Source organism: Mauremys reevesii, linkage group 6 (assembly GCF_016161935.1).
Source record: "Mauremys reevesii isolate NIE-2019 linkage group 6, ASM1616193v1, whole genome shotgun sequence".
NCBI classification, from domain to species: domain Eukaryota; kingdom Metazoa; phylum Chordata; order Testudines; family Geoemydidae; genus Mauremys; species Mauremys reevesii.
Window position 1 is genome coordinate 68,165,575 of NC_052628.1, and position 17,183 is coordinate 68,182,757.

The 17,183-nt window shown below is 40.2% G+C and overlaps 1 protein-coding gene and 1 long non-coding RNA gene across 3 annotated transcripts in view; one reads left to right on the forward strand and one right to left on the reverse strand.

The window, feature by feature from the left end:
- Positions 1-17,183, reverse strand: part of LOC120408049 — a 158,086-nt gene that overhangs the window by 73,021 nt on the left and 67,882 nt on the right. For both annotated transcript variants that reach the window (XR_005600384.1, XR_005600385.1), the window contains exon 2: positions 7,271-7,350. This is a non-coding gene — a long non-coding RNA (uncharacterized LOC120408049). The remainder of the gene's footprint in view (positions 1-7,270; positions 7,351-17,183) is intronic.
- Positions 1-17,183, forward strand: part of KCNN2 (potassium calcium-activated channel subfamily N member 2) — a 238,911-nt gene that overhangs the window by 41,227 nt on the left and 180,501 nt on the right. The window lies entirely within an intron of this gene.

Consider the following 17,183-nt stretch of genomic DNA (forward strand, 5'->3'; position numbering starts at 1 on the left):
AGGATGCCTGTTTTAGTTTCAACAACCAAAATGAGGCACATTGTGGACACATAGCAGGCCAAAACTTGGGTGTCTTAAACTTAGGTTCCATCACAGGCAATAAGTGGCTTCACTTTTCAGTGGTACTGAGCACCCACAACTACCAGTGAGAACTAGGGATTCTCAACACCTCTACTAATAAAGCCACTTTGTAAGTTGTCTAACCAACTTCACAGATATTGGCTATAAACACTAAACCAGGGATTCATATTATGGTTTACAATATTTTTGACTAAAAATACTGGCCATGTCTTAAAGTCAAATTCAGAGGTGAAGTATAACTTATGCTCAAACTCTCTTAGGGCCTATCAACATGTGAAACAGTAATAACCATAATTATTCCACTATAGCTACTGTGGTCAATTTCCCTGTGAAGACAAGCCGCCCTTAGTGTGCTACTTATACCTAAGCTAGCTTCTTCTGGCGCACTGAAGTATATGTTGCACCAACTCACACTCCCGAGGACACTGAAAGAAAAAGTATGTTTGTTTTACTGTTAGCTTCTCCTCCCCAGCCAACCCTGTTCGTCTGTTCTGCACCCACTGCGCGTATTTTCATAAACCCGACATTTTAACTCTCTGGGGCAGCAAGTCTTTTTGCCACATATTTGTGCAGTGCCTAGTACAATGGGGCCGATAGATGCTACTGCAATTAAAAGTAATTGTAAGAACCTCCAAGAGATAAATGGGAGGAGAGTGTCTAAGTTATTGTAGATCAAAATTATCCACCACCTTTGAATTTTATCCTGTGATTTAGAGGGAATCTGGAGGGAGCCTAAGTTGGCATAACTTGCTTACTGAGGGGACTGGAAGAAAGAGTACAGTACACTATGATTTCCTCTAGACTTTCTTATACAAGCTTAGACATATTGCTGAATAGGGCCCATGAAAAGCAGAAGTGCTTATCTACATCCTGCCTACACACCTACAGACAGAAAAAACAGAGGGCAAAATATGGTATAAAGCCTGGGGGCGGGGAATGGTGGTGGTTGTGGTTGTTTTTTCTGATCAAGTACAGTCACCTGTCGGTATTTTGCAAGTGAAGCTTGTAGATCTTTGAAAGAGTTGAATTTGTTTCCAAGTTTTGTTTTCAAGAGTGTTTTGCCTCTGGAAAGAAGATTCGGGGGTCTAGATATCTTATATCAAAACATTATAAATCTACCTTTGTGATTTTTCTTTTAATATAGTATTTTTTTATCATTAAAGTTTCCAGAAAGTAGAGAAGAGCAAAATTATTAATGGAATATGCAGACTCTGAAATGTCATCCTTCATTTGAATTTAATCTTTGACATTTTCTTTTGAAACAGACTGCAGCTGGATATTAACCACACGAGTTGGCAGAGGTCTGCAATAATTAATACGTAGCAGAGAAAATGCTAATAAAACAAAAAAGGAAACAGATTGCAAATATAAAATTTGAAAGTGTCTTTGATATGACTCTTGATGACTTCACCTGCTTACAGGCAGGAGAAGTGGATCCACATTGACCCTGGTAGGGGAAAGAATTGTCACTTGATTTGTCTTAATGTGTTACTTCACGTACTGTTGCAAAACCTTTGTGAAGTGCTTTGAGATCTACAAAGGCTAAATGTTATCTTTATTAGTCCAACACTGATGCATATTAAACCAATGGATAAATGAAACTTGTACTCGATTAAGGCTGTAATAGTTCTCTATGCCGCATGATTACATTTGCAGGGTGGAGGACGATGGTATGGAACTTATTCTCTGTTTCCTTCCCAACATACCCATGTAATGGCAGGACTCTTGAATGGTAGGATATCAGGAGAGGAGCGATCTAGCATACTCATTGATACTCCATGGCTTCAAGGATCTATGGCCTCTCAGTTTGGGTGTATGGTTACACCTTTGGTCTACCTACATGTATGGTAGCTACACTTACTAGAAGGGGGGTGCACATTGTTCCCTTTCTAAGCAGCAGCATGATGCATGCCAGAGAGTATTCTCCTAGGCTGCTCTGCACTTGCAGGCTACTCGATTCTTTATTAAGTCACCAGCCTTCACTTGCTCACCTCCATTTTTGTAGCTCATGTAAGTAAGGGCAGTGGTTTGCTTTGAGACTGTACTAGAAGACATGGACATCACTTGCTTCATGCTAATGGGAGAATTTTGATCATTATAGCTAGAATCAGAGAAATGTAGGGCTGGAAGAGATTTCAAGAGGTCATAAAGTCCAGCCCCCTGCACTGAGTCAGAACCAAGTAAACTTAAACTATCCCTGACAGTCCAAGTGTACTCAGACTATACCTGACAGATTATCCCTGACAGGTTGTCTGCTTGTTAAAAACCTGGGGAATTCCATAGCCACCCTTTGAAGTTTATTCTAGAATTTAACTAACCTTATAGTTACAAAGCTTTTCCTAATATCTAATCTAAATCTCCCTTGCTACAGATTAAGTTTATTACTTCTTGTCCTACCTTCAGTAGATATGGAGAACAATTGATCACCATCCTCTCTATAACAGCCTGTAAGATATTCAAAGACTTCAGTCATCTTTTCTCAAGACTGAATATGCCCAGTTTTTTTTAACCTATCCTCATAGGTCAGGTTTTCTAAACCCTTTATCTTGTTCTTGTTGTTTGTTGCTCCTCTCTGCCAGACCCTCAGCAATTTATCCATATCGATCCTTAAGTGAGGTACACAGAACTTCAGCCAAGACCTCACCAGAACCATGTAGAGTGGAACAATTACCTCCTGTTACATGCAACATTCCTGTTAATACACCTCAGAATTATATTAGCCTTTTTTGCACCTGCATCCCATTGTGGACTCTCATTCAATTTGTGATCTAATATAACCTCCAGATCCTCTTCAGCAGTACTACCACCTACCCTGTTATTCCCCATTTTGTAGTTGAGCTTTCCATTTTTCCTTCCTAGGTGCAGTACTTTGCACTTGTCTTCACTGAATTTCATCTTGTTGATTTCAAACCAAATCTCTAATTTATCAAGGTTATTTTGAATTCTAATCCAGTCCTCCAAACTGCTTGAACCCCTCCTCCACAAATTTTAGGAGCATACTTTCCACTCCATTATCCAAGTCATTAATGAAAATATTGACTAGTACTGGATACAGGACTAACCCCTGCAGGACCCCACTAGACATGCCCTCCCAATCTGACAGCAAACAGTTGAGAACTACTCTTACTGACTCTATCCATTTTCTTTCTGGAATCTGGAGCTAGGGTAGGCATGTTAGGTGTGTACCTGAAGATTAAATAAGAGGATAGCAAAAAAAAAAAAAAAGAAGGAACAATGAAAAGAGGGAAAGGGAGAAGTGGTGTAGCTAGCCCTTGGTAATGAGATGGGAGGATTAAGATGGATACCCTGTAAAACCTCCCAGGAAACAATCAATTGCTCCACTGTTTCTTGTGAGGTGCTAAGTGTTGAGGAGCTCTCTGCTTCAATTCCCATAAAGAGGCAGGATATCTGTCTACCCAATGGTACAGGAGAGCTTTTAAAGATAGCTGTTGCTGTTAACACTTCATTTTTGAGATAATGGGAATAAGAGTGTCCTCACATAAACCTACCAGACAGGTTGGCTGATGGGGTAAGGGAGAAGTTTAGAGCTTGAGCCTCTGTGCTCTGGAAAAGGTGAGTGAGTGGGCGGAGGTAGCTTTGTACATGTATTTGAGATGTCAGAGAAATCTTACCTTGTACTGTTCTATTTGCTCATAAGGACAATACTAACCAGGAAAGTATTTTAATATTTGAACACTTAACTGAGTTGGGCCATATGTTTTTATGTGTCTGGCCTAAAAAAGTCCCTATGTCAAAGCACCCTCATCCAGACCCACCAAATTTGGACTAAAACTCTCATACTAAAAGGAGTATCAACTCCTCACCCCACGAGAGATAAATTAATAAAATATTTTAACTACAACCAGTATGTACGGTGGACATCTGTCCACTAGCAAACTGGACTGAGACCACCAACTCACTTCACATACTGCAAGTAAATGTCAGTAACTAACAACTTTCTATCACTATAGTCCTGGGCTGGATTCGAACAAATGACTTAGACACAAAAAATTCAAGTGATCCCCTTGACCAAACATCTAAGACAGTGTTTCTCAACTGGAAGAACCAGGGGATTGCAAGGGGTTACATTTTATTGCAGTATAAAGCAAAGAAAATATCACCCCCCACACGCCTGTTACCTTTCAAGATCACAGCTGTGTATGAAAAAACTAAGGCCTGATGTCTGAATGGACCTATAAAATGTTATGAATTAATGTATTAATGCTGACATTAGTTTTGAGACTAAACAAGGTAACTTTTTTTGCAGTGCTTATAGTCCCAAAGTGATATGAAAAGCAGATTTTTCTGACCTTCAAATGAATAATACAATGTTAATAAAACTATAATCCTTAATAAATAAATGACCTTATTATCCACAGTAATTAAGAATTAATCTCTAAGCTCTTTAACTTTATCCATTTTGCCTTTGTAATTATTCTGGGTGCTTTGAGTTGGTAAGGTATCTATGCTTCTCATTTTTCGGAAAGTTCTGTAGTTAGGGAATTACTTTGATACAAACCCATTTCCCTGTGGAGATACAAATATAACAAGCATTCTTTTTTCATGTAGGAAGAGAGATTCAGGTAGTACTGCTCAGCTTTCCCAGTGCAGTGAGAGCAAAGAAACAGTGTGTGAATGCTGAGTGACAGAAACTGGATGATGAATGCTGACCTTTTCTGCAATGACTTATGCCAGGGGTCGGCAACTTTTCAGCAGTGGTGTGCCGAGTCTTCATTTATTCACTCTAATTTAAGGTTTCGCGTGCCAGTAATACATTTTAATGTTTTTAGAAGGTCTCTTTCTATAAGTCTATAATATATAACTAAGCTACTGTTGTATGTAAAGTAAATAAGGTTTTTAAAATGTTTAAGAAACTTAATTTAAAATTAAATTAAAATGCAGAGCCCCCCTGGACCCAGGCCAGGACCGGGGCAGTCTGAGTGCCACTGAAAATCAGCACGTGTGCCGCCTTCGGCACATGTGCCATAGGTTGCCTATCCCAACTTATGCCATATCAATGGGGTCACTGAAGTGTTTGGAGCATTTGTAAATCATCGCTAGGTGTGGCTTCAAGAAGGAACACATGTACTGTTGAACTGCTTTAACAGGAAACTGAATAGTAATTGATAAAACTAATGGCAGCCCAAGCTAAAATAAGCATATATTCAGTCAGCATTGACACACATGCTTAGCTTTAAACATGCTTTGCTGAAACAGGGCTAGAACTGTTTGATTTAAAGCTGAATGTCATTAGCTGCAATATATATTCATGTTACCCTGCACCATGACCCGCAGAAATGTTAAGTGACTGCAGAATATACCTGTTGTTTCATTGGAATATCAAATAAGCTCACAATATTGAAAAACCTTGGGTTTCTTATGACACAGATCTATAGAACTCATACATTGCTGCAGTTTCTTTTCTATGGGGATGACATCCTTTTGGCCTTTCTGTGACTGCAGAAAGGCCAGAATGCAGCAATGGTTCCACTAACAGAGGGGAGATAGACACTGAAAATACTGCATAAAGTGATGTAGAATCTACCTGTGTGCTGCCAAGCTCCGCACTGGCATTGCACAGAGGAGAGAGAGAGAGAGAGAGAGAGTGTGTGTGTGTAGGCATGTGGGCAGGTCAAGGAAGTGACAGAGCAGTGCCCAGTGGGTCCACGAATTACATCCACTAGACACAAATGCTGCAGGTTAGGGGCAACTGTAGGAGATGGGCTGCAGCAGAATTGTCTACCTCTGTGCCAAGTTTCTATTTTAATTCACTGTACAAAGCCTGCTTACTTGAGCTTTCTACAGGGGTGTGAATTTCACCTTTGCAAAACATTGTTTTCAGCTTCTGACTCATCTCCCGTAGGATAACATGGAGAACACATAGGAGTGAGCGATGTCACGTGTATCACTGGGGGGAAAAATAAGGTTTATTTTTCCTTCAAATAATAGGCAGGCTATTATTGGGGGGTTTGTTGTTTAGTTTTTCTCTCTTCCTCCTCCCACCCACCTCCGACCAAAAATTTTTGGCAATGCAAAGAGAAAGCAAACAATGATAGTTTCACACAGATGTTGGTGGGTGGCAAATGGGAAAAGATCTGTTTCTGAGTGTACGATCTGTAAATTGCTAGCTCTTGCTTTCCTTTCCTGGAAGTGCAAATTCCTTTCATCCCAACTGGTAAAGCAGGATCAAAAGCGAGAGAGATCAACCCATAACTACAACCTTTGTAAAGTTCTTTTGGGGAAAACAAAAATCCTTGTAAAGCTGCCACTGCCACTTTACGCAAGTAAAATTATGAGCATAACAAATTAAATGATTATATGAAAACGGACCTATCCTGCCTTAGCCTTAGCTCCAATACATATTATAATGTCCTGTAAAGAAACCCACTATGCTTCTGGCGAAGATTTAGTTAGTTACAAGTAGATGCCTGGTCAACTCAAATGTGTCCAAGAAATGCGCTGTTTTTTTACTCTAATAGGGCTCAATCCTGCATGGTGCTGAGCAATCTGGCCTCAATCCAGCAAAGCACTTAAGCACACAATTAGCTTTCAACAGTACTAAAGTGCTTAAAAGCTAATTAAGTGCTTTGCTGGATCCAAGCCAGAGTACTCCGCACATCCAGGATGGAGCCAATAATGGTGTAAAAGGTTCAGAGAATTCCTAAAACACAATACTGAGCTTGAGACTCTAAAGTGGGATGAAAAAGCATGACTGGTACTGGCAAATCCTTGGAAGAACCGATCGTACAAATGGGTATGTTCTGCTGTGTAATGCTGTTGGACATTGTGGTTCCCTTGTACATGCTCATAATTTCCTGGTGTGGAACTCCAACCATATGAGCCTATTGTGGAAGTTATATATTCATTCCTTGGTCCAAACTTTTGTTTATAAATTTCTTGCACTAGTAACTTTATAGCTTAACCCAGTAAAAGGCACATTTTGTCACAAATGGCAAACATCAGTCGGTATTTATGCACCCCTATCTTGCATTGCTTTGCGCCTTAACATCTCAATGGGTGCAGGGATAAAGGACTGATGGACCAGGTGGAGGTACTGAAATCCTTCTCTGTGACCCTGGTGCTTGAGAACTCTTTTTACCTTTACCCACCCATTATGCCACAATCATGCAATTAAATTGTACCTATGAACTTTTTTTTTTAAAGACAAGGTTGCTGAAAAACGATTTACCTGCAATGCTCTCCCACCACTAAAGCAACACTGTAGCCATTCTTCAGACACCAAGGTTCTCTGCTGCTTCAGTCATCCACCTAGAAAGAGAAAACAGAAATAGAAACTTGTCATCTACAGGAAGGGATTGTGGGGGCATATTTCAACTTGGAGAGAGGGAGGAGCAAGGCAGGCCTGGGCATGGGATGGAGCCATGCTGATCATGAATGTCTATCCCTGGCTTTTTGACATACATAAAATGTCCTTTAACTACTCAGCAGCAGAGATTTCTATTACTCCACAATGAATCAGTCATTACGTTCAGACCCCTATAGGCAATGTCAAAATTAGACCAGACATTTAGCTACAAAAATACATTTAGAAACACCTTGGGTCATTTTTATGCCAAACCTTTGTAGAAGGATAACTTGCTGTGTACAGGCTTTTCAGGGTCATTATTTAATTGTGAGCTGTTTGCTTTTGGGTTAGTCACTCACCCAGTAAAAAGTCTTATGTTCACCCAACCGCACATATCTGTGTGTGTTTGTGCACATACAGGTACACATACATTTATAGACAGGAAACAATTGGAAAGAAATCTCCCATGATCCACAGAATTCAGAAATAATATTGACAGTACCTGGTTTCATTCTCTCACTAGTAGGCTCAGCCTTTTGGCCACTAGACTTTGTTTTCATGAGCTTTAGCCGCTGGACCAAGAATTTTACCTCTGAATGGTATTTTGAGACTTATGCCCCATCTCCACCCTTCTTTTCTTGACTGACACCTGGGCAGCAGATGGTGCAAATGGCCCACAATACACTAGTTAAATTAATGTAAAAATCCTTTCAGGTTGCCGACTTCCTTGGTACTGCACCTTGTGGCACTAATAGCTGGTCAGGGAGAATGACAGCATTTGAAACTGATTGAGACTGAACTTTTCTGGGCTGGGTTTTGGTGACATGAGGACATTTGTGGGATTGACATAGGAGTCTGGGTAGGAGGTGAAATGACTTACCTCTCCACATCGTTGACACTATGCCTTGGAACTGCTGTTCAGTTGCTCTCAGAATGAGATAGTGTAATTATGGATTCCTCTTATACTTTTTCTTCCTTTCCACTATAGTTAGGAGCTAGGGTCTTCCTACCATTTCCTCTCTCTTTCTTTCATCTCTACTGATCCCCAGTGCAGGATGTGTGTGTCCAGGGGAAGAAGGTATAGCTGAGAGCAGACACCGAGAAAGACCCTGGTTTCTTATCCCCACTTCTTTTCCTGGACTGATGGGGAAACCCTTGTCGATGTAGAACTAATATTGACACCACAGACTCTTCAGAGGTTGTTCTTTGTATACACTGTAACCAATAACACTGAGCAGAGCAGCAGTGGTATTGATAGTAGGATTCCCTTCTATTTCAGGCTTCTCAATGAACTACAAGCAGCAGTATAGCCCATGAGGCCAGGCCCCATAGAAAAGGCTCTAATTTCTCTTTTTTTTCACTGTCCAACAGGCTTCCAGTGTATCTTACTGTGGTGGACTAGCCTATAAGAGTGAGCTCTGGAGATAATCCTTCACCATGATACAGAACACACAGGTTGGGGTCAGGGTGGGCCTGAAATTACATTGTGTTTATACTACTACTGTAAAGTTCCAGTTTGGTTGCATTATGAAGGCCATAAGCAAAAGAAGTGTCAATCCTGGGTACAATGTGGGAATTCAAACTCTAACATACACACAGTTTCTCTTAGTTCCATGGCTGGTCCCATACGCTCTTACAAGGCGTGAAGGGGAGTGGGGGGAACAGGAGGGTTCAGCCTATTATCCATGAAATTGGAGAAAGATTGTATTTTTACCAGTCCTATGTAAATTAATGCAATTTGCATTTCAGCATTTTCCATAAAAACCAAAGGCAGACTTTTTCAGGTACAGAACTGCTATTTTGCTACAAAAAACTGCTTTCACTGTAGAAAGAAGGGAATTTCAATCAGTAATGTCCATGTTAAGAATGTCTTGTATTCAGTGGTTTACAGCTCCTGGCTCTTAAAATGGTGGCATATGTTGGTAGCTCTGCATTTTTTTTAATGACCATCTGCATCAGACCCCAGCCTATGATACAGCATAATACAAAGTAAAGTGATAGGTAAATCTAATCTGTAGTTGTTTTCACAGATCATTAATCAGCAGCAAAATGGGTAAAATCATATCAGGCATTTGATGTGGATACCTGGCTCTATTGTGCCAGTAAGGCATTGGCTCATGTTGGATACATGAGCTCTGGGGGCATAGTGCCTCCTGGGTCGTCCCACCATGCAGGGGCAATGCTTCTATCCCTGAAGGAAATACAGTGCATACTTCCCTCTGTGTCTGGTGCAGATGGGGGCAGAACTATGGCCTGCTAAACCCAGGGTTGTGAGTTCAATCCTTGAGGGGGCCATTTAGGAATCTGGAGCAAAATCAGTACTTGGTCCTGCTAGTGAAGACAGGGGGCTGGACTCAATGACCTTTCAAGGTCCCTTCCAGTTCTAGGCGATAGGCTATCTCCATTTATTTATCTCTTGAAGCATTATTTTGAAATCAAAAGTCATCTTGAAATTTAGATAGATTTAATTTTAAAAAAAGTAACAAAACAACCAAATACAACCTAACTGAAAAAACAAATTATATCTAAAAATTGACTTGTTTGACCCAAAATGAAATTTATTTTGTTTTGGCAAGAAAAAACAAAAATGTTCAATTTGAAACTAACCAAATTTTGTGTTTGATTTTTCCAGTTCAGCCACCCCAAACTGAAAAATCAATTATTCACTCAGCTCTATATTGTGTGCTCAAATTCCCTCTTCCAACTTTAGTTTTTTCTCATGAGATTCTGTGGAATCTTCTAAGCATAGCGCTACTCCCTTCTCACCTCTACATTTCTCTATAATATATATGCTATCTATATAAATATGTATATTAATTATTTAACTCCTTTGTATGACACTTTATTACTATTCAAGAATTTGATCTCAACCTGTTCCCACCCCAGCACATTTGTAACTTCTTTCCTATCCATTGCTGAATATAGAGATACCTTTGTATTATTAATAGTCTGTCAAGCAATTGAACAAATTAATCATGATTAATCGTGCTGTTAAACAATAATAGGATACCATTTATTTAAATATTTTGGATGTTTTCTACATTTTCAAATATATTGATTTCAATTACAACACAGAATACAAAGTGTACAGTGCTCACTTTATATTTTTGATTACAACAATTTGCACTGTAAAAAAATAAAAGAAATAGTATATTTCAATTCACCTAATACAAGTACTGTTGTGCAATCTCTTTATCATGAAAGTTGAACTTACAAAATGTAGCATTATGTACAAAAAAAACTGGATTCAAAAATAAAACAATGTAAAACGTTAAGACCACTCAGTCCTACTTCAGCCAATCGCTCAGACAAAAAAGTTTGGTTACAATTTGCAGTAGATAATGCTGCCTCCTTCCTGTTTACCTGAAAGTGAGAAAAGGCATTCACATGGCACTGTTGTAGCCGGCATCGTAAGATATTTCCATGCCAGATGTGCTAAAGATTCATATGTCCCTTCATGCTTCAGCCACCATTCCAGAGGATATGTGTCCATGCTGATGACAGATTCTGCTCAATTATGATACAAAGCAGAGTAGACCAATGCGTGTTCATTTTCATCATCTGCATCAGATGCCATCAGCAGAAGGTTGATTTTCTTTTTTGGTGTTTCAGGTTCTGTAGTTTCTGCATCTGAGTGTTGCTCTTTTAAGACTTCTGAAAGCATGCTCCACACCTCGTCCCTCTCAGATTTCGGACAGCACTTCAGATTCTTAAATGTTGGGTCAAGTGCTGTAGCTATTTTTAGAAATCTCATTAGTACTTCTTTGTATTTTGTCAAATCTGCTGTGAAAGTGTTCTTAGAATGATCATGTGCTGGGTCACCAGCCGAGACTGCGATAAAATGACATATATGACAGAATGCAGGTAAAACAAAACAGGAGACATACAATTCTCCCCCAAGGAGTTCAGTCACAAATTTAATTAATGCATTATTTTTTTTAATGTGCATCATCAGCATTGAAGTATGTCCTCTGGAATGGGGGCCGAAGCATAAAAGGCATATGAATGTTTTGAATATCTGGCATGTAAATACCTTGCAACAGTACTTATGAGGTGAATTAAAAAATACTATCTCTTTTGTTTATAATTTTTACAGTGCAAATATTTGTAACAAAAATAATAATATAAAGTGAGCACTGTAGACTTTGTATTCTGTGTTGTAATAGAAATCAGTATATTTGAAAATGTAGAAGAACATCCAAAATATTGAATACATTTCAGTTGGTATTCTATTTGCGATTTTTTTTAGTTAATTGTGTGAGTTAACTGTGATTCATTGACAGCCCTAATTATTAACAATCTTATATCTGATAAGAGTGCTCTTTGGCAGCTCTTGGCTTTTCCTCAATTCCTACTTTAAATAATCCCCCTAAACCCGGATGACTTTCTGTACCAGCAGTCTTGTTCTACTTTGGTTAAGGTGGAACCCCTTTTCACACAGCCTCTCTCATTTCCAAAAAAGTCCTGAGTGTCTAATGCGCTTAAACTGTTCCTCTTTACTTCATCATCTCATCCATATGCAGAGATTTCTGAAGGCCTCCTCATCGTGCTAACTCTGTATGGTTAACTGGAAGCATTTTAGAATAATGTACAATAGCGGCAGTGGCTCTAAGTCTTTTCTTAGTAAACTAACTCTAGCTTGCAGGGTCTCTTTTCTCCACTGCCCTATATCAGAGAAGAATTCAAACCTGAAATGCAGAAACAATCAGAAGCTGCAAGTTTAGTCTACAAATTGTCACTTGCATTTCGCTGCTGGAGAGTGAGGGCTATCAAAAGAAGATGCTGAAAAGGTTGCACAAATGGAATAGGTTTCATTAGCCTAATCATAGGAATTGATGATTTCTTCGATTTTCAATGTAGTCAATATTCACCTCATTCCACTCAATGCCATTAGGATCTCTTTATTGACAAAATAATTATGATACAGTATAGCTCCTTCAGACTCCCTAGGAGACTGCCAGCTCACATGGAAGCTGAATTACATTCTAGGAAGAGAATATTCACTTATAGACTAGAAACATACTGATATCTAAGAGAATCAGCCTTTCAGTTTTGTGAGGGTAAATGAATAATAGGAGTGATACTGTGGCTAAGGGTGAGCGAACCAATCCGAATCTCTGCATTCCATTGTTTCAACCCAAACACAAGCCTTCATTATTATCTTATTTAACTGTTGCAACACTTTAATATAAACATATGTGGTGTTATACTTTGACCAGTTACCTGAGCTGTTCTCAAGCTCAGCTGGTTCCATAACTGTTTGAAGATGGCTATGGGTGAATAAAGTTCTTTTGGATGAAAGGCAGCAGATGACTAGTGGGGAGAGGATTAGCCAGAGTGGAATAGCTCAGTTTGATGAAGGAGTTTGAAATATGTCAGATCACTAGATTTGGAGTACCTTTGAGAGCCCCACTGAAGTGAGGTGGATGCAACTTTGCAATGGTGTGACTATGTGATTCATATTTCCGGGTCAGAGACTAAGCTGGCATTTGGGCACCCAGAACATGAGATCTAGATACGGTGACAGACCCAGGCCAGTGGGGTACAGGAGTCTGATAGAGGGCAAATATACTGGTCACTGGATGAGTAGTTTTCTGTTCCCTGAGCGACCAGAGCAGGGGCTGCACTAGAGTAATCAGGAACCTGCTAGAACCAATTAAGGCAGACAGGCTGATTAGAACACCTGCAGCCAATCAAGGCAGGCTAATCAGGGCACCTGGGTTTAAAAAGGAGCTCACTGCAGTCAGGCAAGGGGGAGCCAGAGAAGAGGAAGTGTGGGTGTGCTGGAGGAGTAAGGAGTACAAGCGTTATCAGATACCAGGAGGAAGGTCTTGTGGTGAGGATAAAGAAGGTGTTTGGAGGAGGCCATTGGGAAGTAGCCCAGGGAGTTGTAGCTGTCATGCAGCTGTTACAAGAGGCACTATAGACAGCTGCAGTCCACAGGGCCCTGGGCTGGAACCCAGAGTAGAGGGCGGGCCTGGGTTCCCCCCAAACCTCCCAACTCATGATCAGACACAGGAGATGGTGACTCAGACTGTGGGGAAGATCACTGAGGTGAGCAAAATCTGCCAATAAGCGCAGGACCCACCAAGGTAGAGGAGGAACTTTGTCACAATACTTATATGATGCCTCCTGAGTAAAAAGAATGAATAACCTTACAACTTTTCAAATTCCCTCCCTCTCCTTGAGTAATATCTGAATGAATAGTAGATATTTTTCTTGAGTGCCAGGTGGGAGTTTAAAAGGGTGTGACTACATGTGCAAAGAGCTACTGGGGAAATCTTAAGACAAAGAAATGTATTTAGTTTTGCATCCTGTGACTATTGGGCTTTGTAGTAATTTCCTAAGGGAAGTAGTGGAAGCCTCATCACTTGTACCACTTAGTCTGGTCTAGACACTAGAAAATGCACAGACGGGAGAAAAGTGTGCATTGGCAGCAGTTAGGCTGGATTCTGACCTAATAGGTCTGTAATGTCTATGATAATTTGTTAGAATGCTTTTGCTCTTCAAGTACAGTGTATAATTTTCTTTGTCTCTGTACTGAAAACTTGGTATCAGAAGGAGCAACATAGCTTATTCGCTATATACTTCCCTCTTAACCACGCAGTGTGTGGGGGTGGAAAAAGCTTATTTCTCAGTCTTCGGGGTAGATACACTTTCCAGGATATAAAATAAGGGCACCATGTTTTATGGAAGGGCAGGTGCATAACAGTGCATAAATAGGTTAGGTACCTATCATATCAATCAAGTGACAGGTACCAGCCGCTAGAGGCTATGTTAGTCTCAAACTCTGAAGATCTCCATATACAGACAGCAATGGAACATCTAGTATAGCATATTACACATTACTCTTCCCCCAGTTAGATTTTATTCATGCCAATTCATCTTTAACTATTTTCTTTCTCCTTTTTCATCAGCTTTTCTCCTTTTTCTTTTGGCTACTTCTCTGTGGGTTCAGCTTTATTCTAAGTGTTTTTTGCTCTCAACTTTTGTACTACACTGACCTCTTGGTACAACACTTACTCATTTATATGATGCCCACTGTGAACGAACGGAGACAAAATAGGGCTTCAGAAATTAGTCTTGTTTTTTGAGTGAAGTCAGCCTCAAATCTTCTTACAATTCAATGCATCAGAGATGCAGCAGGCCATGGAAAACAAAACTAGTGTATTATTTGCTGCCATAATTCAAAGGGAATTTCTTAGTTACAGTTTGCATCAGCCTTGCATGTAACTGTGGTTCATTAGAGCTCATATTAACCCATCTGTACCTGGGTATGGTTTATTACTTATACAGATTATACTCTCACCTGTTTCTAAATCACAAGTCTGCTCCTCCTTATTATATTTTTCTTTTCTAAATTACTGATCTGTTCTCTGTCAATCAGGGGCGGCTCTAGCAATTTCGCCACCCTAAGCACGGCGGCACACCGCGGGGGGCACTCTGGCGATCGCTGGTCCCGCGGCTCCAGTGAAACATCCACAGGCACGCCTGCGGGAGGTCCACCAGAGCCGCCTGCCGCCCTCCCGGAAACCGGCAGAGCGCCCCCCGCGGCATGCCGCCCCAAGCACGCGCTTGGCATGCTGGGGCCTGGAGCCGGCCCTGCTGTCAATGTTTGTGTATTTTTATTGTCATCTTTGTGGCCGTTTTTGTATTTCTAATGCTTATAACTATATTTGCATTACAATATCTAACTCTGTTCATGCCATCATAAAACCCCTCAAATTAATATTTCTCATCAAGTCTCTTGTTATCTCTACTCTTCATTTTCACTGCTCACCAACAATGTCCCCCTCAAAATCACAAGTCAGACCATTCATTAATTCAAAAAGAGCAGTACGCCATTATACCAACTGGATGTGTACAGACATAAAATTGATTGTTATAAATGTTCAATACTCTTTCAAAGAATTGTAATTGAAAGCAATTAATAAAAAGGAAAGGCACATGAAAATATACAAGAATAAGCTCATAATAAAAATGATTCGACTCATATGGGTACACTCTTTGCATAATTTGAATCAAAACCAATTTGTTCTACAATTAAAAACAGAGAAAGCTGAGTCATAACATAACCAGGAAAAAATGAATGAATGGCTTAGAGTTTGAGAAATGAAATGCTATAATTATTAAAAGAGAACCTGGGCAACCAGTTGAAATCCAGACCACTTCAAATGTCACCTGCTGAAAGTTGTTACCATCAGAAGCCTGTTCACTGGCCTATCTGAAAAAAGTTGACTGTCTCAGTCCATTTCCTATTAGGTGTCCATATCACAAAAACACTATCAGAACTGGTACAAATGGCATGATTCAAAGCACCCTGATGTCAGGGCAGATTTGCATATTTTTGTGGGCTTTGAACCAGGCCCTAATTTGGCACTCATTTTTTAGTCTCAGCAGGGAGGTCACAGACTGAATGCATGTTGAGACAGAACTGTCCTTTCTTCTGCAGATGTCATCCACCAAGTCAGGCTTGAGATATGCAGATAGCTGGTGAGTGAAAGTTTGACTGCTTCTGCGTTATCTGTTCTGTGCATAAACAGTCTCCAGTCTCAAGCTGACATTTTCCTCCAGCACTAAATAAACCTTTAGAACCAGATTCTGCCTCCCTTACTCAGCTTACTCTGCAGGAAGTCCCATTAGCTGTTAAGTAGGCCCACTGAAATCAATGGAAACACTTACAGAGTAAGGTACTTCTCAGAGTGACTAAGGATGGCAGAATCTGGCCCTTGGCAAATAGTTTCACCTTACATCTCTTTACTATCATATTCTAGTAGTTCATCAGTTAATGAAAGGACAAAGATGCAGGACTGTGCCCCAAATGAGGGAGAAAAGCAGGAAAGTATTTAAATAAACTATTCTTTTATGGAAATTGAAATCCTATGAAAACTCAGGTTGTCATTCCCTGTCCTATCAAATAGACGACATCATAGTAATCCTCAAATATGACAGCAGGCTGCATAGCAAAACTGTACTAGTAATGAACATTTGGTGGAGCTGGGTTGTAAGCCAAAGAGACCTCATCTTTTGAGGGTGTGATGACTGAAACTGGCTGAGTGCTATTTTGTAGTAATGTATGTCTGTCTGCGTGCCCCATGCAGGAGGAAGACTGCATGACAAAAGGAAAAATGGTAGTCAGGGCTGTCAGTCATGCAAACATTTCTATAGCCTGTCCCCTCCTCTTCAGTAATCCGCCTTCCTGTCAGATGTATCTCTTTTGTAAGTACAGAAGTTCCTTTTTTCCCCTCTCTGAGCACTAGAAGGTGCTTATATCTTTGGAGGCTTTATTAACACTTCTTTTTGAACTTCTAATAAGCCTTGTTTGTGAAGGGTCATTTTCTCTCTCACCTGCAGTGGTGTAGCTGTTTTTCTTCAGCCGCCTCTCTGCTCCCTGCCCCACCACACAAAAAAGAAAAGAGAAAAGCTCTACAACTTGAATGCATAGCATAAAGTCTCAGTTGGAGATCAGGAATGACTGAAGTGAACCTGCAGTTTTTTGCCCCTCTCCTACTCACTCCTATAAAGAAGCTTTTGAATTGACAAATAAGAAGGCTGTGTATGGCAGATGAGATTGCAGTCTGCAATTAGCCACCAGAATCTGGGGATAGCAACCTTTGGGCTGAGCCCAAACTGAAAAACAAAGCTGTCAGAAGAGTATACCGTTGAATCAGGAGAAAGAGAGAGAACAGGTAAGCTCAAAGTATCTTTATCTAAATATGAAAATATACCCATTGCCAATCAGGCTTTCTTACCAGCTGCAAAGTCATTGAACAAGGCACTTTTAACAGGAGAGAAC